Source organism: Schistocerca cancellata, chromosome 9 (genome assembly GCF_023864275.1).
Source record: "Schistocerca cancellata isolate TAMUIC-IGC-003103 chromosome 9, iqSchCanc2.1, whole genome shotgun sequence".
Classification (NCBI taxonomy): domain Eukaryota; kingdom Metazoa; phylum Arthropoda; class Insecta; order Orthoptera; family Acrididae; genus Schistocerca; species Schistocerca cancellata.
Genome location: NC_064634.1, coordinates 363976852 through 364000257, shown reverse-complemented (window position 1 = coordinate 364000257; position 23406 = coordinate 363976852). Strand labels below are relative to the sequence as shown.

At 45.3% G+C, this 23406-nt stretch overlaps 1 protein-coding gene across 2 annotated transcripts in view; it reads left to right on the top strand.

The window, feature by feature from the left end:
- The window catches only part of LOC126100552 (homeobox protein PKNOX1-like), a 717569-nt gene that overhangs the window by 452030 nt on the left and 242133 nt on the right, over positions 1-23406 (top strand). For both annotated transcript variants that reach the window (XM_049911170.1, XM_049911171.1), the window contains exon 3: positions 11702-11792. The gene's annotated coding sequence lies outside the window, so the exon portion shown is untranslated. The remainder of the gene's footprint in view (positions 1-11701; positions 11793-23406) is intronic.

The following is a 23406-nucleotide window of genomic DNA, read 5'->3' as shown; positions in this document are numbered from 1 at the left end:
TGTGATATTGTCCGCCCCCAGTAGCTGAATGGTCACCGTAAGGTATTGTCAATCCTCTGGGCCCGGGTTCGATTCCCGGCTTGGTCGGGAAATTTTCTCCGCCCAGGGGCTGGGTGTTGTGTTGTCCCCATCATCATCTTATCATCCTCATCGATTGCAGGTCGCCGAAGTGGCGTCAAATTGAAATATATATTTGACGAGTACACGCTGAACCACTTGATAGTATATGCACATGTGCCCGCAAAGCATTGACAGTGCGACGCATCTTCCTTAGCCACCACTGAACTTGTTTACTGTAACGTCTCTGCATATTTTCGATAGCGACCACGGGAGGCAAGTGCAATACTGTCCTGGTTAATAGTACCTGCTGTTAACAACGGTAGTACCCATTTTCCTCTTCGCCCTCAAACTCGCATTCTGTACTGCTCGATTGTGTCTCGGATTTGTTTTTCCATCAGTGTTACTTGCGCGTTGACATTGATACACAGCAGTACCATAGGTAGGTTTGCTGATCGAGAGTTGGCCGATCTGCACCTCGTGTGTGAGTTCAAAAATCGCTCTGAGCACTATGGGAGTTAACATCTATGGTCATCAGTCCCCTAGAACTACTTAAACCTAACTAACTTAAGGACATCACACATCACCCTGTCATCACGAGGCAGAGAAAATCCGTGTCCCCGCCGGGAATCGAACCCGGGAACCCGGGCGTGGGAAGCGAGAACGCTACCGCACGACCACGAGCTGCGGACTGCGTGGGTTTACTGAGTGCGGTAGAAGAGCAGCACAACGGCGCTATGCTGAGCTGTTCTCGCACCGATGGGAGTCACATCACAATGCAGTGTTTTGCCTGAGGGTTGTTGCATTACTCTTCGTTGTGTGTGTCTTGTACATTTTGTTTATTGTATATTACAGGCGCTTCTACACGGAAACATGGGTGATTGCGGTAACAAACCAAATACGTCGTAATTACATTATTACTCTGTAATAAACGACTGGAGTCCGTGGTTCCCTTGAACCAAAATTCTCAGAAGTCACCCCACAAACAACCTCTGAAAGTCTGTCAATGGAGTTCTGGCTCTCCCTGTATATTCTTATACGTACCCTTCCAACATTTTGCATGTCACTTCGGCGACATACCACGCTGATTCCAAGACAGCGAAATTACTAGTTAGAAGTGTTGTGAGAATGAAAATTTGCTGTAATATCCATGTGTGTCTGCCCTTGTCTATCAATAAATAGGTTGACATGTTGACATTAATCGTATCAATTATTCATGTTTCACATTTTTAGCCCTCACTTCGAAACACTTCAATAACAGCGTACTTACGAACACCAGGCTGATAATGTAGAAGAGATGTATCTGACAATGGAGTACTAGACCGTGAAATGTGTCGGCAAAATTAATACTTGAATCTGCGACAACTTTTCTTGTAAAATTTATTTTTCCTTGCATAATCACGTCAGGCTCGCACTTAAGACGCCGGCTCCTAAAGCCAACTCAGCCTGTTACTTAGCTACACCTGTGTGACATTTTTTTTTTTGACATTGGTCGTAGCAAAGGCAGAGGTGCTATACAGAAATTCGTAATAGATGGCTATAAATAGACATTCTTTTGCTTAGTATCTTTGTGCATATTTAGAGTGTTCTGCGAAAGTTGAATTCCGGTTAAGGGTACAAGACTTTTAGCAATATTTATAATATTTGATTTATGAGCATAAGGCTGTGGTAAAACTCATAATTCCTTGTCTAACGTTTCGCCTTGCACTGTTGGGTATGTCATCAGAGGTTTTAACGGCTCAGAGAGCTGTTACAGACTCAAAACTAACTCAACAAGCCCAGCTGTTTATATGTATCCAACCAAATGGTCGGTTCATAACGTCATCAGACGGCTGCCGACGTTTGTGATGTAGCTTGTAGAGGAGAACAGTTGGTTCTGTTTGTTATATTTTGTACTAGGGCCTACAACGTGTCCAGGCAGAGTCCTCCTTCTTTGCTGTTGAAATAAATTTTGCGTGCACGGCCCCTCCCGCCGGAGGTTCGAGTCCTCCCTCGGGCATGTGTGTGTGTGTGTGTGTGTGTGTGTGTGTGTGTGTGTGTGTGTGTGTTGCTCTTAGCATAAGTTAGTTTAAGTAGTGTGTAAGACTAGGGACCGATGACCTCAACAGTTGCACCCCTAGGAATTCACACACATTCGAACACATTTTATTTTTGTGCTTTTGAATTTCTACGGGCTCTCTGCTCATCCTATCGTAGTAATTATTAGATCTTGTTAAAACCACAGTGTCAGAGACACGAATTTCGTGGTTTCCCGACCCTTACTTGGACACATACGAATAGTTCGGCTTGCTGAGCTTGTTTTGTGTCTATCTGAGTTGCTATAACCTTTGATGAAGATTTAGGCAGTGGAAGACGAAACGTTAAGGAATTATGCCTTGGACCGCGGCTTGATGCCCACAAATCAAATATCAGCAGTATCGCAAATACCGACCGTGAAAGCCTACACTACATACCAAGACCTTTTGTTTCAGTGACTGCGTCTTACCATCTTTGACAAAGGATATCCAAGTGTGGACACGCACGCTCAAAATTGTATGACTTTTTAATGCATTTGTAGTCACAATACTAACTCAATCCACAGCCACACACATCTTTTATACTCCCTATATTGTATGTACACGTGAACCGAGCAGGGCGGTGCAGTGGTACAAAACTGGACTCTCTTTCTGGAGGAAGGCTGTTAAAACCTCTGCCCGGACATTCATATTTAGGTTTTCCGTTGCTCCCGCAATTTGCTTATAACAAATGTTGGATGGAATACTTGTTGTGACCTTTCTTTCGCCGTCCTTATACAAGACGAATTTCTACCCCGTCTTTAAGGATCTCCTTGTCGACGGGACGTAAAACGAGAATCTTCCTTCCCTTCTATTTGTCCACACATCGAATATGTTATTAGACCACACATATACTTAACTTTAGTTGCCAACAGACCATAATTACCACAGTCGTATAAACCAATTTGAGCCATTGCAGTGTCAACCAGTAGTCTAAAACTATTTTCACAAGGGGCGTATAATATGAAGCCGTATATGACTCGTTTATACCAGTGTCAACGCGCGGTCTGCGGGAGTCCTTGGAATTTTTAGAATTTAACTCCTCGATAAATGCACGTGTAGAGACTGTGCGGTAATTACCGCAGGGATTATTGGTAGTTTTAAAGCTGCAATTTCTGATATAATTAATGAGAGAAACAGTAATTACAGAAACGGAAGAGCACGCACGTAGCTTTGTCAACTGTCTCCCCCTCTCTGTGTTCCTGGCCACCTTACCAGAAGAAAAACAACAACAAGCTTATTGCCCATCTAAAGCGCTCATTTACAAAGCAGTTGACCCCGCATCGAGACTAGTAATCATAATTGCAGTTGAACTGCGGTACCTTTGTTATCGTTATGGAGTCAATATACACCGACTGAAAAAGAATCGTAGCACTAAGGAGTTGAAAGACATAAACGAAACCTGACAGGCGTGTTTCTACATCTGAAACATGCTGTCTTAGCGCCGGCCGCGTAAGGGTGGCGCTATTAGCGTTACCGTGAGGACAGTAATCATGTGTGCTTTAAATACCTCTGTAATGATCGTGAGCGGTAGTTACCTTTGAGATTGGACACGTTGAATAGACGGTAGTCAAGAATTCCTTTAAGGTGACAAAGACGCCGTTATCAACACCTCACTGAGTTTGAACGAGTTCGTGTAATAGAGCTACGAGGATCCGGATGTTTCTTTTGCGATATCGCAGAACGGCTTGGCAGGAATGTAACCACTGTACACGATTGCTGACAGCAATGGCACTGGAATGTACGGTCGGCGAAAGCGGACGGCCAAATGGCAATTCAGAGAGGGAAGTCCATAGTGTTCGACGTATGGCTCTGCCGCATAATACTACATCTGCAGCAGCAATTTGAGCAGCACTTGGCACCACATTGGCGAAAAAAACTTACGAATCAGTTACTTCAAGGACAGCTCCGAGTCAGATGCCCTGTAGCGTGCGTTCCAGTGCCCCAAACCACCGACTCCAGTTGTGTCAATCGAGATCCCATTGGAGGGGAGGTGGAGATGTGGTTTCTGATGAAAGCAGGTTCTGTCTTGGTGCCTGTGATGGCTGTGTGTTGTTAGTAGGAGGCCAGTTGAGTACCTACACCTGAAGTTACGGTCTGGGGTACCATTTCACATAGCAGTAGGAGCACTCTCGTGGTTACCCCGGCCTGACCGCAATTTGTACGTCAATCTGCTGATTCGACGTGTTGTGCTGCCATTCAGGAACGGCATTCTGAGGGATATTTTCCAACAGGATACCGCTGGTGTAAGTCAACATGTTCAAAAATGTTCAAATGTGGGTGAAATCCTATGCTAAGGTTATCAGTCCTCTTCCATATTATAAATATTATAAAGCGTTAAAACTCCGGTATTCTTTTATAAACAACCAGTGTAGTATGACAACTGCCAGGACTACAGAAAGAAAACAAACATTTCAATGACCGGACGAACAGTTAATAGTGTTGCGGAAAAAAAAAAAAGATGCGAGTGAGTTACGAACACGGCTCGCCCACTTTGGCATTTTAACACCGTGACTACTCAACCACGACGCCATCACCATCTTAATGTAGATCCGTATTGCATTTCTTGTCCTTGAACCATTAATGGTTGCTATTTTGCTTTTTTTCACAGTTCAGTACACCTTCTTCCTGTTTCAAGCTTGATCTGTGCTCAGTTTTTGACAGGGTTAACTTTTTTTTGCACTTAATTCGACAGCACTCTGTAGTAAACATTCCTTTCACGCTTTCTTCCGTTTACGCTTAAACACAAGACTTGTATCCGGGGTGTTGGGACATGCCGACGCTGCACTGGAGTATTTCCTTTAGTTTGCCTCGAATGATAACACTGCGTGAGCTGCAGCTCTGCTGTTCCTTTCGTGTCCGACTTTGGACTCGGTGACGGACCGTCGGTTAAGCATGACTCGTTTCCCGGGTGATGAGTTGCCATTGAGGAAGGACACGCGTCTTCCTGGCGGCAGCGGCAGCGGCAGCGGCAGCAGCGCTGGGGGGATGGATGAGGGCCGCCTCGGGCCGGGGTTTACGGCGGTCGCCGTGGGTGGTCCCGGCTGGGCGCAGTCAGGGACGTCGGGTCTGCACAAGCCGCTCCTCCCAGCTCCGCGCTGTGTGACGCTCTGCACTCGTGTTGGGGAGCCCGGGCTTCCGAACCGTACTCGCTCGTCTGCATTGGGGATTTCGTGGTAGTCAGTGCAGAAATGATTCCTTCAAAGTGACTACCGCGAGAGGTGTGCGCGGATACGGGAAATGCGTTCCGCATCCTCGCTTCATCTGCATGGCCCCATATCCGCACCGGTTATCTGCGGACATTAAAATATTGCAAACATCTTTAAGTGTGGACCTTTTAGGAACTGAAAGATACTCTAACCGGTCGCAGTCTGTTATTTCTACTACGCTTTCGGGCGGTTGACCGCCTCCATCATCAGAGAATTTACTCCAATTTGCAAAGCATTTGTGTGTGACTTTTTGGTAACCTATAATATTGTGTAATAACAGTGCCACAGTATTTTCATATCAGTGATCGTACACTGTCCAGTCACATTAATGTGATCACCGCCTCTGTTCAACATCAGCGTGCAATAATCACTCACAGTCGGCAGCTGGCAATACCAGCAGTGCAGGGTATACAGGGCGGTCCATTGATCGTGACCGGGGCAAATATCTCACGAAATAAGCGTCAAAAGTGGTCCAACTAAAACATTCATATTTCTTTACGTACTACACAAATATGTAATAAAAATGGGGGTTCCTATCTAAAAAAAATCCGTTTGACCTATGGCAGCGCCTTCTAGGGGGTCAACCGTAGCGCCATCTGGTTTCGCCCTTCAAGCTAGACGAGTTTCGTTCTTTGTCGTTTTTTCGTTTGACGCTTATTACGTGAGATATTTGGCCCGGTCACGATCAATGGACCACCCTGTACAAAGCGTGCACGCAGAGCGGAAACAGTGCAGCGATTTATCTGACGTCCAAAAGAGGGTGATCATTGGCTTTCCAACCGTGGGTGGAAGCATTTCCGAAAGAGGTAAGTTTCTTAAGTTTGTAAACTGCCGCAGTGCATGGCAAAATGGTGCTATCCAAAACCGGTGGCGAGGCAACTGTGGCGCACCACGTACCATAGATGACAGGGGTGGACGACGGCTGTCAAGATATATACGGGCGACTTGACGTGCAACTGTTGAGCAACTGTCTGCCCAGACGAACCAAGGTGTCTCCTCAACGACGCGCACGGGCCTCCGCAGCGGGCGCCTGGTTCGTGCACCCATTCTGACTGCTGTTCATAGGCAATACCGTTTAAGTGGACGTCCACTTTGTGGCGACAAGTGGCTTTCCCGAATGAATCACGTCTTATGTTCCTTCGGACAGATGGCCGTTGGCGGATACTGCGTGAAGCGCCTGAAAGCGAAACATCCTGTAACAATCGTCGGAAGGGTCCCGGCCGGAGGAGGGAGCCTTATGACCTGGCGAATATTTACGTGGCATTCCCTGGATGATCTCTTCATTCTGGAATTCACAATGGGTCAACAGAAGTATGTATCTGTCCTTGGGACACCGCTCAAGATTGTCTAAAATCGTCCTGGAATGAAAAAAAAAAAAAAGAAAATGTGAAAATCGAATTCCGGTCCGGCAAACATTTTTAATCCGCCAGGAAATTTCAAATAAATCTTTTGTTTTTCTAGCCTTCTTACTATGAGTCTATTCTATCGCTATCGCTTGCGCCTTCGTCCCGCATTGTGCGCGGGGTTGGCGTGGTTAAATCGGATTTGGCTTGTTAATGTGAAGGGGTGGCCGGATGCCCTTCCTGCCGCCCCCCCCCCCCGTACCCTCCGGGACGGAATCAGAGTACCCCATCTGTCTGCGTCTAGTGTAAATCATGGAAAAGTGCGGACGTGTGTCAAATGTCTGTGAGTCGTGTAAGTGAGGCGGGACGCGGGGACCAGCCCGGTATTCACCTAGAGAGATGTCGAAAACCGCCTAAATACCACATCCAGGCTGGCCTGCACACCGGCCCTCGTCGTTAATCTGGCGGGCGGTTTCGATCGGGGCCCGGCGCGCCTACCCGAATCCAGGAAGCAGCGCATTAGCGCTCTCGGCTAACCTGGTGGGTAGCCTTCTTACTGTGAGTCTGCTGTGCTTGTAAAGGTTAAGCTTAGATCGATTGTAAACGTAATTAGTTTTCGCATAACGTTTACAAAAGTTTGTTTTTATTTGATTACCCTCACACGAAAATTTAAAAGAATAACGTTAACAAAATAGCCGACTAAGTCGGTGGCGTAAGAGAGCGATAGGATATTGAAATTCCCACGCGGCGCGCATGCACTAAAACTAATGTGGCTTTTGTAGGCCAATTTGAGGCTGTTTCCCTGCTTGGTGCATCGCACGTGCCATGTGTCAATTTATTCGCTTCGTCTTCCTGTACACCACTGTGGTACGTTGTAAACAGGTGCCATTCACACCCTGTGCAGATAAATGAAGTATTCTGTGTACTGCCCCGTATAATGTTGTTCTTTGTGTCTTGACGCTTGATGTAGCAGTGTTATGAGAACTTCTGATTAATTCTAGTCTGAAGTCTGTCTACATCTTCTTTGTAAATGTACCGATGCCCCAGATTATTTCACAGCGTCTCGTCTCCGGATGCAACTTGGCCAATACCATATACGGATTGTCTTGTTTCTAAGATTCGACGATTTACGCGCGCGTGCAAAGTGGACGGCAATCTGTACTTTCCTACCACGCTGCGATTCTCTTAACTAGTAGCACTGCTTACAACAAACTTCCTGACACATTGCTTAATACAGTTGATAGAACGCATGCCAGCTCCATGCATTTGTACGTAATAACTTCACACATTTCTCTTAATACAAAAAATATCTGTTAGATGGGGACTTCTCGTCTCTTCTTTGCGGTAGTATTTATTCCGAGCGAGTGGAGGGCTGTATGATGGACAGTAGTGAGGGATAGTTCTCACTTCGTAATGGCATAAAGAAGTTTATAAGGCAGCGCTGTAGCCAAATTAAAAGCCGCGCGTCCTAGGGCGCCTTGTCACGGTCCGCGTTGCTCCTCCCGTCGGAAGTTCGAGTCCTCCCTCGGGCATGGGTGTGTGTGTTGTCGTTAGCGTAAGTTAGATTAAGTAGTGTGTAAGCTTAGGGACGGATGACCTCAGCAGTTCGGTCCCATAGGCTCGTATCACAAATTTCCAAATTAAAGTATCAGTTTCACGAACTTATTGTTAACAAAAAGTTTGTGACCATAGACGTAAATTAAAGGAAACTTCCTGTATATACGGGTCACTGTTTTATTCGCGACAATGTCGCAGCTTATGAAACTAGTGCCATGTCTGGCTTACGACAAGTCAAAATGCTCTGTAAATTGAAGCAGCAAATCAGTACCGATGTGTTAACACAAAGTTTGTGACAGTAGACGTAAATTAAAGGAAACATTAAAGTACTAGGCTTTAAACGAAGAAGGGCTTTCATTGCATTGTGCAACCTGCTGTATTACACGTATAAGAGTGACCAAAAGTTTCACAGTTTCAGGGCGTTGCCGCAGCGTATGTGCAATAAAGCGGAACTTCGTTGCAGGTATATGACCGCCTACATGTAGTGACATTCGCGCCATTCCGACGTGCGTGCGGTAAATGCGGAAACGTGAACTATTGCGACGTTATTACCAAATGCCTCCCAACAGGACCGAGATACTGTCGTTTTTTCTTGGGTGCCAAAGGACACCGGTAGAGATCCATCGGAGAAAGAAGAATGTGTACGAGGCAGCATGTCTGCCGAAAACCACCGTCTTGGAATTGTGCGCCAAGTTTCGTGCTTGTCGCGATTCGACACGTGACTGTGGTCGTTCTAGGTCAGCCATATTCAAGTGGGAGACATTGGAGCATCCGCCCTGTAGCCTTGAGCTGCACGATGCGATTATCACTTCTTCGGTCCCTTAAAGAAGGCCTTCGGGGACTGACGATTCCTGTCGGACGGGGATGTGCAGCAGGCAGTTACGGGCTTATTGACGCAGCAGAACACAAAGTTTCTCCAAACGAGTATCTTGTCGTCTTCAGCCTTGCGCGTCGGCGGTATGATTGCGTGAATGCTCACGGCGATTTTGCCTGATTTGCATACCGATTCTAGACTGTACGGCCCGCGAACGGAAAGTTTTTGATTCCCCCTTAAAGTTTATCTGTCAGGGTTACTAACTAAGAGAAAAAGAAGGTTATCACTTAGAAACGTGATAATATTTTGTTAATATAATTTTGTTGTTTTCTTATAATATCTTCATGTTTATTTCAATGATACTATTTCTTAGATCTACCTATACCGAGCGAGGTGGCGCAGTGGCTAGCAACCTGGACTCGCATTCGGGAGGGCGACGGTTCAATCCCGCGTCCGGCCATCCTGATTTAGGTTTTCCGTAATTTCCCTAAGTCGCTCCAGGCAAATGCCAGCCGGGATGGTTCCTGTGAAAGGACATGGCCGATTTGATTCCCCATCCTTCCGTAATCCGTTGAGACCAATGACCTCACTGTCTGGTCTCCTTCCTCAAACAACCCAATCCCCTCCCTCTTAGATCTTCCGACTTGTATTCTTACCGAGTTAGGTTATTCTTTTGTAGCATACTCCTGGTCTTTCTGCAAACCAAATGTGATTATTTGCAGTTTGATACCACGTCATTCTGCTTGAAATGGGGTAGTTTTATTGATTGGGTTTAGAAAACATCGTTCCTGTGAAACACAACGAGCTCTCTTTAGTCACATGACGCGTTGAGTGCTATTGATAAGGGATTTCAGATCGATTCCGTATTTCTGGATTTCCGGAAGGCTTTTGATACTGTACCACACAAGCGGCTCGTAGTGAAATTGTGTGCTTACTGAATATCGTCCCAGTTATGTGACTGGATTTGTGATTTCCTGTGAGAGAGGTCACAGTTCGTAATAACTGACGGAAAGTCATCGAGTAAAACAAAAGTGATTTCTGGTGTCCCCCAAGGTAGCGTTATAGATCCTTCGCTTTTCCTTATCTCTATAAACGATTTTGGAGACAATTTGAGTAGCCGTCTTAGATTGTTTGCAGATGACGCTGTCGTTAATCGACTAATAGTCATGAGAAGATGAAAACAAACTGCAAAACGATTTATAAAAGATATCTGAATGGTGCGAAAAGTGGTTCAAAAATGGTTCAAATGGCTCTGAGCACTATGGGACTTAACATCTATGGTCATCAGTCCCCTAGAACTTAGAACTACTTAAACCTAACTAACCTAAGGACAGCACACAACACCCAGCCATCACGAGGCAGAGAAAATCCCTGACCCCGCCGGGAATCGAACCCGGGAACCCGGGCGTGGGAAGCGAGAACGCTACCACACGACCACGAGATGCGGGCGCGAAAAGTGGCAGTGGATCCTAAATAACGAAAAGTGTGATGTCATCCACATGAGTGGTAAAAGGAACTCGTTAAACTTCGGTTACAGGATAAATCAGTCTAATCTAAAAGCCGTAAATTCAACTAAATACCTAAAAATAACAGTTGCGAACAACTTAAATTGGAAGGCACACACAGAAAAAGTTGTGGGGAAGGGTAACTAAAGACTGCGTTTTATTGGCAGGAGAGTTTGAAAATGTAACAAACCTACTAAGGAAACTGCCTACACTACGCTTGTCCGTCCTCTTTTAGCATTCTGGTGCGCGGTGTGGGATCCTTACCAGATAGGACTGACGGAGTACGTCGAAAAAGTTCAAAGAAAGGCAGCACGTTTTGTATCATCGCGAAATATGGGAGAGAGTGTCACAGAAATGATACAGGATTTGGGCTGGAAATCATTAAAAGAAAGGCGTTTTTCGTGCGACGGAATCTTCTCACGAAATTCCAATCACCAGTTTTCTCCTCCGAATTCGAAAATATTCTGTTGACACCGACCTACATAGGGAGGAACGATCATCACGATAAAATAAGGCTCTGCAGTCATGGACTGTGCGGCTGGTCCCGGCGGAGGTTCGAGTCCTCCCTCGAGCATGGGTGGTGTGTGTTTGTCCTTAGGATAATTTAGGTTAATTAGTGTGTAAGCTTAGGGACTGATAACCTTAGCAGCTAAGTCCCATAAGATTTCAGACACATTTGAACATTTTTGATAAAATAACGAAGATCAGAGCTCGTACGGAAAGATATAGGTGTTCATTCTTCCCGCGCGCTCTACGAGATGGGAATAATTGAGAATTGTGAAGGTGGTTCGATGAACCCAGGCACTTGAATGTGATTTGCAGAGTATCCATGTAGATGTAGATTTTGTACGTATAGTAGAGAGAAAATTTTGTTTTCAGGAGCTGTTGGAAAGATTATCTTCTTTGACGTAGTGTTTCTACGAGACACCTTCCTCGAATTCAAACCTGTTAGTACGTAATCGACGTAGAATTAATGCGCTCTATTTTCCCAAGTTCCATCAATTTTTCGGAGATATCCCCTTTTTAGGATCTAGTTTTGCTGGCCTAGAAACTTTTTGGCCGGCAAATTTAATGTATTGTGTGTTGCTACAAAATGACTCATTTAACCTGTTAGTAAGAGCAGAGCTGCAGTGTTCTCTCTAACGCTGTGTTGTGTGTGCAGACTTGGGGCAGGTCCCGGGCGCCGAGGGACGATGATCGGCGCCGCGCCGCCCGCTCCGGCGCCACGCGTCCTTCTGCTCCCACCCTCACAGGTGAGTAGCGGCCGCTTCCTGCACGCTGTCCGCGACAGGCAAGTTCGGCGTTTAACTAAGGCGTTTCGAAGCACCAAACCAACTACACAACTGCTGAAGCGCCTAAACAAATCTTTTTATTTGCAATGCTAATGTTGTCAGACATACTACGTCCGAACAGGCCTCGAAAGTTACAACAGTACCGACCGACCGCCGTGTCATCCTGAGACGACAGTGCTCCTCTGGCCGTTGTCACTTTTCGTGGCGGGAGCCGCTACTTCGTGATCGAGTAGATCCTCAGTTGACCTCACACGCGTTGAATGCAGCTCACTTGCCAACAGCACTCGGTACATTCGAATGGTAACCCATCCAACTTCCATCCAAGCTCGACAGCGTTTAACTTCGCTGACAGACAGGGACCAGTGTTACGAGGCGTGTTTTTAAAGTAAGTACCGTTTTGAAATTTAAAAAAAAGGTGCTAAGATATCTCAATAATTTTATTTTTACATGAAAGCCTGTACCTTAATCTACGCACTGACGCCATTACAGTCTTCCTTGTTTACGTTGTGTACTGAGTGTTTAAGATGCCTCCGATGCCGCCCGCGGTGGCCGAGCGGTTCTAGGCGCTTCAGTCCGGAGCCGTTCGACTGCTACAGTCGCAGGTTCGAATCCTGCCTCGGGCATGGATGGATGTGTGTGATGTCATTAGGTTAGTTAGGTTTAAGTAGTTCTAAGTTCTAGGGGACTAATGTACTCAGATATTAAGTCCCATAGTGCTCAGAGCCATTTGAGCCATGCCTCCGATAATCGTGAGTCCCGCCGACTGTAAAGTAAGGGCTGTTACAAGATTTCTTAGTGCTAAAGGTCTAAAAGCGATCGATATTCATCGTGAGATCGGTGCAGTTTACGGAGAAAACATTATGAGTGATGGGATGGTAAGAAAGTGGGTGAGAGCATTTAAAGATGGCCGCACAAATGAGCATCATGAACAATGGAGTGAGCGTCCTTCGGTCGTTAATGAAAGTTTGTTGCTGGAAGTGGACAGTAAGGTGAGAGAAAACAGATGCTTTACAATTTCTTCCTTGTGGGATGACTTTCCTAATGTTTCTCGTAGTGTTTTGTATGACATTGTGCCGAGCACTTGAATTACCGAAAATTGTGCGCACGTTGGGTACCGAAAATGTTGACGGATGTGCACAAAACCAAACGTTTAGACAGTGCATTGACTTTCCTTGAGCGGTACCACAACGATGGTGATGATTTCTTAAGCCAAATTGTTACGGGCGATGAAACATGGGTGGCCTACGTCACACCAGAATCAAAGCAACAGTCCATGGAATGGCGGCATTCAGATTCACCCAGAAAAGTGAAGTTTAAGCAAAGAATTTCTGCCCGGAAAATCATGTGCACAGTATTTTGGGACAGACAAGGAGTATTGCTTGTGGAATTTCTGCCTCATAATGAGACAATCAATGCAGCAGCTTACTGTAAGACTTTGCACAATCTGCGCCGTTCAATTCAGAACAAAAGACGTGGCAAGTTGAGCAAGGGCATCGTTTCGCTGCGAGACAATGCCAGTCCGCATGTGGCGAATCAAACCAAATATCTCATCACATCTTTTCGATGGAAAACTCTAGATCATCCTCCGTACAGCCCCGATCTTGCGCCAAGTGACTACCATCTGTTCCTGCACTTGAAGAAACGCCTGGGCGGTCAGCGTCTTCAAGACGATGACGAAGTCAGAACAGTGGCGATGCTCTGGTTAACAAGTCAGGCGGCAGACTTCTATGAGGAGGGTATTCAAAAACTGGTACAACGTTATAAGTGCCTCAATATTGGCGGAAATTATGTAGAAAAATAGATTAAGGTACAGGCTTTCATGTAAAAATAAAATTATTGAGATATCTTAGCACGTCTTTTTTTAATTTCAAAACGGTACTTACTTAAAAAAACACGCCTCGTATCATTGCGGCAAGGCCGCTGGCTCGTCAGACATACGTCATATAAAAATAAAAAAGCTAGGTTACTCGACTTACTTTCATTCCATAACGTCGTGTGTGTGTGTGTGTGGCGTGCGTGCGTGCGTGCGTGCGTGCGTGCGCGCGCGCGCAATTTTTTCCTCTTTTAAAGCCAAGCTGAAGTTTTCAGAGTCCAAAAATGTATAATAAAATTACTTTTACTGTGAACGCGACAACATCCTCCAGAGGCCTGTTTAGGGTACCAGGGATACTACTACTGGTTCCCAATATGTTTGTTCCTAATGAAATTTGTCTTTATGAATATCTCTTCCTCAATACAACGGCTCATTTCATGGAATCAGTACTAGAAATAGGAGTAATCTTCACAAAGATTTAAGACACTTAAAAGAGTCCAGAATGGTGTCCGTAATTCTGGAGCACACATTTTCAGTAACTTGCCAGCAGCCACAAAAAGTTTGAATACTAATGTAGTTCACTTTAAGACAAGACCAAAGCATTTATTGGTGGCCAACTCTTTCAACTCCACTGGCGAATTTCTTAGAAGAATCAACTGATTTTCATGTGCTAACAGTATCAAATAATGCAAGTATTACGTTCAATCTGACTTCTGTACAAATTCAGTCTAGTAGTGCGAGCATTGTTAATAAGTGTTGTAAAATGATTTTTCTGTTTGCTGTGCATTGCTACAATAGCCTAATGATCATCACACGCGTCTCAGTGTATCGAACATTTACATGTTTTGTGACAATTTATTTATTACCTTTTAAACAAAAGTATGTTAGAGATTTCGTTTAATCATTCCACATCGATAGGACCGTTTCACTTGAGATCTGTCGAGGGCACATTACCGTATTTTTCTTTGTAAATATGTGTTGTGTATTCTTGTTTTTATCACATGTTTACAGCCTGGAGGGTCTCCTCACTTTGGATCTATTGGAACGAAGAGTACATCTAATATAATTATCATCACAATTACTCTACATGAATTTTGTGAAAGGGATGACAAAATTTGTGGTCACTTCCTTTGCAACCGTATATTCCCAGATTGGGCCTCCACATCATTCGTCCAGCCAGTAAAATGAAATGAAATAAGTCGCCGCATACTGTTCGTGAACTGGCAGTGTCGCGGCAACAGCTATTCGCGTGCGCGAACCGCGTCCCTCCATTAAGCCTCATCCGGATACAAACACCTAATTAGCGCGACTGGGCACTTCCTGAACATAGTAAGGAAACGAGTCACTCTCACACCAATGGTAAAAGATAATGCATACCCCCTACAGAGATCCTCCGGAGTGCGAATCTGGTCCAATGCATATTTTTGTGGCTGACGTTTCGTCTTGTAATACGGGACTCAGATAGCCGTTTCAGACTTAAAAGCAAGCTCAGCAAGCTGAACTGGATAGACGTATCCGCGCAACAAAATTTATCAAGGACACAAATGCCGGCCATAAAAGTCTGAGCTATATTGCATAACATTAATCCACGAAATAAATGGTTTTAGCTCACCCGCACGATGTAGGAGCTGCAAACTGAAGAAAAGTTTTTGGAAATAAGGATATTACATTTTCAAAACAGTTCGTTTTGTTAAGAAAACGACTGGCTTCTGAAGACCAACATAGCATACTTTTCAAAAACAACGCCTCGTACAAATTATATTTTCCAGTCTTACGTACCTTGTTTATTAAAACTGTCTTGGAGTTGCAGCCATTGTGAGCACAATCGAGGTAAAGAAAGTGATATCGTTTTGTACGGGGTACCGAAATTTAATACACTTTCTCGGTGATGAAATAGAATCGTTCAGACCGTGGTGGTACTGCTGTATCATCTATGTGCTGCAAGCGGGCCCTGAGAACGACACGTGTGAGTTTGGGCGTTGGCGCTCTGGAACATTGCCCCAGGGAGGGGGGGCCAAGAATGTTTGTGTAGTTGCCTGCAGGATCCCTTCAACATTACTGCTTAGTTGTGACTACGATGTTCTGTTCCTCTTTTGTTCATATTACTTTTTGGGAGGAATTATGTTTCAGTGCAACAGCAGCGCACACTATACAATAAATTTTGGAAGCCGAATATCTAGTATTGTTATCCATAGTGGTAAGGTCCCAACTGTTCACTTTTGCAACCGGATCTCCTCTTTCTGGCGGGAGCAACCGGCAGGATAATAAGGCGGGTTGCGCTTATGTCCGACACTGAATTATATGGAGCGAAAATAACTTCCGTTTGAGGTCGTTGCTACAATTTACACGAAACGTAGCGCGACTGTGACACGGGTATATAAGCAGATGTTCAGATGTGTGTGAAATCTTGTGGGACTTAACTGCTAAGGTCATCAGTCCCTAAGCTTACACACTACTTAACCTAAATTATCCTAAGGACAAACACACACATCCATGCCCGAGGGAAGACTCGAACCTCCGCCGGGACCAGCCGCACAGTCCATGACTGCAGCGCCTGAGACCGCTCGGCTAATCCCGCGCGGCGGTATATAAGCACCGACATAAAGGCAAGGGATAATTGTCTCTCCGACATACATGCGATAAATGCGGAAACATGAACTTTGGGCGAATTTGGTAATAACGTCGCCATACAGGAGCAACGAGCTACGGTTCTTTCCTTGGCTGCCGAAGGACAAACACCGACAGACAGCCATCTGAGAATGAAGAGTGTATTTATGGCAGCTCTGTCGAAAAATACAGCCAAGAGGTGGTGGTGGAGTCAGTCGAGCACTCGCCCTTTACTCCTCCTCTTTCCCCATGCGATTATCACATCTTAGTTGTCTTAAAAAAGACATTGGACGACGATGGGCAGCAGGCAGTTACGGATTTCTTCACACAACAAACGGGAAAAACGCTTGGGGGGATGACTGACTCAATGTTGTCAGCGATTTTCCGTGATGGCATACCGATTTTGGACTATACTGTATTAGAACAGAAACTTTTTGATCATCCCTTACACGAGGCGTTTTGAAATTTCGCCTCTGCAGCATCGTGGTCGGCATTTCGCGCATGCGCGCTGTGTGCCGTACTCTGTTGACAAGCCCAGACGCCATTACAGAGTCATTCGACGTGTTTACGTATGACTTTTTTTAATGCTCCTTAGACAGAGAATGCCGCCGACTCTGAAATACCCGCTGTGCTTAGTGCTAAAGGCGTGAAAGTGACTGAAATTCTTTGTCTGACCTGTGAAGTGTATGGAGAAAATATTATGAGCGATGACATGGTGCCGGCCACGCGGTTAAAGGCGCTTCAGTCTGGAACCGCGCGACCGCTACGGTCGCAGGTTCGAATCCTGCCTCGGGCATGGATGTGTGTGATGTCCTTAGGTTAATTAGGGTTAAGTAGTTCTAAGTTCTAGGGGACTGATGACCTCAGATGTTAAGTCCCATAGTGCTCAGAGTCATTTGAACCATTTTGATGACATGGTACGGAAATGGGTGCGAGCTTTTAAAGACGGCCGTAAGAATGTGCATGATGAGGAACGAAATGATGGATCTTCCGTCATTATTGATGACTTGATGCAGAAAGTTGATGAAAAAGTGAGAGAGAACAGACGCGTTACGGCTGCGATGTTACGTGATGACTTTCCTCGGGTGTCAAGAAGTGTGCTGCATGTAACTATTACAGAACGTTTAAATCATCGAAAGTTATGCTCGCACTCGGTATCGAAAATACTGACTGAAGTGCACAAAAGAAAACTTTTCGCCCGTTCTTTGACTTTCCTAGAACGATACAGTGATGAAAGGTTTTAAGCCGTCACGGGCGACGGAGGATGGGTGGCTAACGATACACGTGAATAAAAGCAGCAATCCGTGGAATGGCGGCATTCAAAATCACCCAAGAAAGCAATTTCAGCCCGGAAAATCATGTGTGCTAATTTTTGGGGCAGGGAAGAGGTGTTGCTTCTGGACTTTTTGCCTCGTGGGAACACCATAAATTGTAACACTTACTGTGAGGCCGTATAAAAACTGCGTCGTGCAACTAGAAACCAAAGGCGTGGCACGACGAGTAAGGGGATCGTTTTGATTCCTGGCAGTGTCCATCCACACGTGGCTAATCGAATTCAAGAGCTGATCGGATCGTTTGGATGGAACAACTTAATCACCATCCTTACAGCTCAGATACTACAATGTATCCGGCATTTGAAGAAGCATCTGGGTGGTCAGCACCACGACGAGGATGATGATGTCCAAACGACCGTGCTACAGTGATCGTCAAATCAGGCGGCAGATTTTTACGAGGGCGGTATTAAAAAAATCAGTTGTGCGATACGACAAGTGTCTTAATATTGGCGAGAACGTTTAGAAATGTAGATACCATGTAAAAATAGAATCGCTCAGATAATCCTACTAATTTTATTTTTATTTCTAAACAGTACTTCTTAAATAAATATTAAAATATGAAAACGGCGCGGCCGACTCGTCGTCCAAAATCGCAAACCAACATAGATCCTTCGTCGAGAACAAGCAATGACCGGCATATTGTGCGAATTTAGTTTACATTTAATCTTTCTGTGTCATCCTCGCAGATATTTACACAGACAACAGAGGTAAAAAAACATCGTTCTCTAGAAGAAATTAGGAGCACATGACCTGTCGATACTGACAGAGTCATGAAGCTTGTGTAACCTAATGGTTCGAAACCGAAACGAATTTGCAGCTGGTTGACACATCCGCAAACAATAATTCGTGAATATTTTTCGTCGGTCTGCGATCTTTACTAAGTACGACTGACATGAGAGATAAAGAACACTGAAAGACAGACTTCGCGTTTCGTCACGAGTTTGTTTAGTCAGAATCAGAACACTACAGAAGTGTGAGACGCTAGTTTCGTCCGAATTTCGGAGCTTCCGTGGCGTTGCGCGAATTTCCAGTCTTGGCCGCTCTCAGAGAGCGCACACACACAGACATGCTTTCTCTCTCTCTCTCTCTCTCTCTCTCTCTCTCTCTATGCGATGTGTTACGCGCGAGATGAATACGCGACGTACTGTTCCACAGATTTACTCGGAAACATTTACTGACGTAACCGGATTAATTCTGTGCACTACTACGCCTTTGAAGTCACTCTAAATGAGGGTCGTCATCCTCATCCGCGAGAAAAGGTCAAAACTTCTCACTACTCCATCGCCCTGTAAAAAGCAAGAATAATGTTTAGCGATTCGTTGAAAACGAAATCACCAGAGACGGAGCACAGCTTGGATTGATTCAAAGATGGGGAAGGAAATGGGCCGTGCTCTTTCAAAGAAACCATCCGTCATTTACCTGGAGCAATTTAGGGAACTCAAGAAATAACATAAATCAGGATGAGCCGTGGTCCTCACGAATGCGAGACTATTGTGCTAACCATTTCTCCACCTCTCTCGGTTATTGTCCTACAGCTATCTAACTACTCTCATCTCGAGATTCCCACTTCTGAACTGGAATGTGTTCATCGCAACAAGCCAGCATACTGCATCCAGCTGTCTGTTAACAACTTCTACCGATAACCTCCACAGCAAAACAGGAATATACACTACTGGCCATTAAAATTGCTACACCAAGAAGAAATGCAGATGATAAATGGACAAATATATTATACTAGAACTGAGATTTGATTACATTTTCACGCAATTTGGGTGCATAGATCCTGAGAAATCAGCACCCAGAACAACCACCTCTGGCCGTAATAACGGCCTTGATACGCCTGGGCATTGAGTCAAACAGAGCTTGGATGACGTGTACGGGTACAGCTGCCCATGCAGCTTCAACACGATACCACAGTTCATCGAGAGTAGTGACTGGCGTATTGTGACGAGCCAGTTGCTCGGCCACCATTGACCAGACGTTTTCAATTGGTGAGAGATCTGGAGAATGTGCTGGCCAGGGCAGCAGTCGAACATATTCTGTATCCAGAAAGTCCCGCAACATGCGGTCGTGCATTATCCTGCTGAAATGTAGGGTTTCGCAGGGATCGAATGAAGGGTAGAGCCACGGGTCGTAACACATTTGAAATGTAATGCGCTCCTGTCTGTGATGCAGCGTCAAGGGTAACCGCAGCCATGGTCTCCGAGCTGATAGTCCATGCTGCTGCAAACGTCGTCGAACTGTTCGTGCATGTGGTTGTTGTCTTGCAAACGTCCCCATCTGTTGACTCGGGGATCGAGACGTGGCTGTACGACCCGCTACAGCCATGCGGATAAGATGCCTGTCATATCGACTGCTAGTGATACGAGGCCGTTGGGATCCACCACGGCGTTCCGTATTACCGTCCTGAACCCACCGATTCCGTACTCTGCTAACAGTCACTGGATCTCGACCAATCCGAGCAGCAATGTCGCGATACGATAAACCGGAATATTGACAGGCTACAATCCGACCTTTCCAGGCAACAACGGTCAGCTGCTGTTTGTGTATGAGAAATCGGTTGGAAACTTTCCTCATGTCAGCACGTTGTAGGTGTCGCCACCGGTGCCAACCTTGTGTGAATGGTCTGAAAAGCTAATCATTTGCATATCACAGCATCTTCTTCCTGTCGGTTAAATTTCGCGTCTGTAGCACGTCATCCTCGTGGTGTAGCAATTTTAATGGCCACTAGTGTAATTCAAAGATAAAAGTGAAAGAGTGACACAAAACCACAACATTCACATTTCCCCGGAAACGAATATAATTGTTTTGCTTCAACGGTAACATCCCCAAGTCTGACCCGTCCAGTAAACATCAACGTGGAAGTAGTTAGCTCCACAATGTGCGAGGCCAGGATGAAAAGCAATGCCTCCGAATTTTTTATGTGAAAACTCTTAAGGCTTTGTAAATAGAACAAACGTTATTAACATTATATATGTCTATTCTTCATGTCTACATATTTATTTCTCAACATAGTCATCTTGGCGACGAACACATATCTCTCAACGAGAACCCAGTTTGTTGATACCGCCACTGTAGTATATTTGCTGACGGAGCTGCAACCTCACCACTGCTTGCACTATTCACCACTATGAAAGTGAAGTCATCGGAAGTGTTCTTTACTTTTTGGAAACAGATGAAAATGGGATGGGCCAAGTCGGGACTGTATGGAGGATGTTCGCTGTTAGTGACGCCAAGGCGCCGGATTGTTGCAGATGTCGCAGCGCTCGTAAGTGGTCTGACGTTGTCATGCTGAAGGAGAGAGTGCTCCGTGTGTGGACGAAGTTTTCTGCAGTTAGAAACTCGATTACAGCACGCTGTTCCTCACGCACCGACACAGTTTGTTACTCACCGCCATGTTGCACGCTACAGTTCGAAGCCCTCAGCGGCAGAGCGCTGCAAATATGTGGACTTGTAGGATAAGCGTGTAGAATGTTAATAACTTCTGTTCTATTTTAAAAGGTTTAAACTTTTTCACATGAAAGTTCGGAAGTATTACTTTATGCCACGCCATCGCAATATGACGTGTCTGCCTATTGAGCGTCTGCACGCTGGCCACACGGCAACACTCGCTTAGAAAACCGGAAGACATGGTGTTTTAAATTGAATATATGGATTTTAAAGCTTTGTAACATCTATTAAATTCAACTTACAACTATAAATAATACATCAAATGTAAGACCAACTCAACAGTTTTTCTTTGTCAGACACTCTGACTATAAACCAGAAGTTAAACTCCGAGGCCAAACCTTGAAGTACTGCAGCACTCCGAAGTACCTCGGAATAACACTCGATAGGTCCCTAAGTTTCCGACAACATGTCTCCAACGTGGCTGCAAAAGTGAAGACCCGTAATAATATCCTTCAGAAGCTTGCTGGTACCTCCTGGGGTTGCAGCGCTCAAACCCTAAGATGAACTGCTTTGGGCCGGCCGCAGTGGTCTAGCGGTTCTGGCGCTGCAGTCCGGAACTGCGGGACTGCTACGGTCGCAGGTTCGAATCCTGCCTCGGGCGTGGGTGTGTGTGATGTCCTTAGGTTTAAGTAGTTCTAAGTTCTAGGGGACTTATGACCTAAGATCTTGAGTCCCATAGTGCTCAGAGCCATTTTTTTGAACTGCTTTGGCACTGTCATACTCTGTCGCTGAATACTGTTGTCCAACTTGGATGAACAGTGCTCACTGTAGCAAGATAGATGCTCAACTCAGCCAGACAATGCGACTTATCACAGGATGCATACGTAGCACTCAAACTGCATGGCTACCAGTTTTAAGTAACATCCAACCTCCAGATCTACGAAGATCAGATTCTCTCCTGAAGACCGGGAGAAACATTCAGATGAACCCCCAGCTACCCGTACACAGCGATATATTAATAGCAGAACATCAGTGTCTGAAGTCAAGAAAACAACCTTGGCGAACTGCACGACATCTTGAAGCCTCCGACTTTAACATCAACGAAGTCTGGAGAAGTCAGTGGGAAGAATCGTCAGTGTTCAACGGTCATCTGGTTGGTAAGCCTTCCATGCGAGTTCCAGCTTTCACACTCCCCAGATGCCAGTGGAGAACCATCAACCGCACCCGAACAGGACAAGGGAACTGCGGATATCTAAAGCACAAATGGGACTGGGAAACATCTCGAGATTGTGACTCTGGAGCTGCCCTGCAAACAATTAATCATAGTATTGGTGAATGCCCGAAACGAACCTTTGGGGGATCAATAAATGACATCCACCATGCATCACCTGAATGTCTCAATTGGATCAACAGATTGGACTTTGGAATCTAAGAACTTGTGTAATGTGTAGATAATTTAGCATAATACTTTGAATATTTGATCCTGTACACGTATTTTGCTTGTCATTTCTTATACTGTATACTCTTAAAATTATGTATTTGATCCAAGCTCTGTATCATCATACGATAAATAAATAAATAAATAATAATAAAGCAGTTTTTCTTATATGTGTTCAATGTGAACACCATTCGTCAGACATCGAGTCGATAGGCGATTTCTTCCCAAACCCTCGTAAGTGTGTCAGGAGTAAATGTTGCAACGGTGCTGTTCCTAATGTTGGAGAGATCAACTGGTAGCGGAGGCACATACACATGATCCTATATGAACCATTAAAGGTAAAAATTCCATAGCTTCGGGTCGAGGGTGAACGTGGAAATCGTGCAAAACAAGCTCTGTCATCTGGCTCCTTACAGCCAATCCAGCGATCGAGTGGAATATCGTTCAACCAAACGCGCACTGAATTATGCCAGTGAGGCGTAAGTCTCGTTGTAAATGTACCGTATGGTGGGGATTTGCTCACCCCCGTATGCGCACATTGTGTGTTCACATTTCCAGTTAGATGAAATGTCGATTCATCACTGACGATGTCACGGTCCAGAAAACCTTCGCCGTGATGCTGCAACATTTCGTTGGCGAAGTTTGCACATAAACCGTAATCTGCAGGCTAGCCTTCCGGACTAATTTCGAACGGCTATGATTGAAACACTCTCCCTCGTTCAGCAAATTCTACATTCACTCTTGGTCGTTCCATACTCTTCCCTTTGCGCACATGCATACAAAGAAAACTGAATTGCTCTCTCGTTTGATGTGTGTGTGTGTGTGTGTGTGTGTGTGTGTGTGTGTGTGTGTGTGTGTGTGTGTAACCTTATGGGACTTAACTGCTAAGGTCATCAGTCCCTAAGCTTACACACTACTTAACCTATTATCCTAAGAACAAGCACACACACCCATGCCCGAGGGACGACTCGAACCTCCGCAGGGACCAGCCGG